Below are 760 nucleotides of genomic sequence, written 5' to 3'. Positions count from 1 at the left end.
TTTTATTTTTTATACACGTGTGTGATCTCCCAGTGGCATTTCGATATCCAATCACATGTACATACTAAATTTATGACTATTTTTTTTCTGTATTTTTTTCTGTATTTACACTGGTTATACCTGTTACGTAGATTAGGGTGTCGTTGGCAAGTACTTTTGTGAACGACTCTGTGCTCTCTGGGAGGTAATTGATATAAACGTTAATGTAAATAACGAAGAGTGCTGGTCCAAGCACACTTCCTTGTGGTATGCCGGCCGCTCGTTACATTAATCCTACTAGATGTTTTCCCATTTTCTTGACTGTTAAGAAGGGATCGGAGCCAGGATCTGCACCCCTATTGCAATGATCGTTCATAGTATCTTTTCTCTTATTCCTAACTGACCTTTTATCCTTATTCTAGATCTTTTGGCCTTGAGGTGGAGCGTTTGTGAAAGGCGCTTTCGGGACTGCCGGCCCAAAAAAAGTCTGTTAGTCTAGTTAATTTGGACGATACTTCATATAATGTGAACTTTGGACCGCGTGGTTGGGGTGCTCTACCTCACATATGCTTCCTGCACTCTCTTGATATAACTATCCCTAACGGGCATCACCCCCCCTATCTGGAAAGACCAAATGGACTATACACGTGTCTCCCCGGTAACTCATACATAACTCAGCACTATCTCGGGTGCGCTGGTGTTATTAGGACGTTATATTATATACAAACTAACAAACAAACACATATCTTGTTATATGGGAATGATAAGGTTCAAATTCCTT

This window comes from Argopecten irradians, chromosome 8 (assembly GCF_041381155.1).
Source record: "Argopecten irradians isolate NY chromosome 8, Ai_NY, whole genome shotgun sequence".
In the NCBI taxonomy this organism is placed as follows: domain Eukaryota; kingdom Metazoa; phylum Mollusca; class Bivalvia; order Pectinida; family Pectinidae; genus Argopecten; species Argopecten irradians.
Note: the sequence above shows the minus strand (reverse complement) of the source record.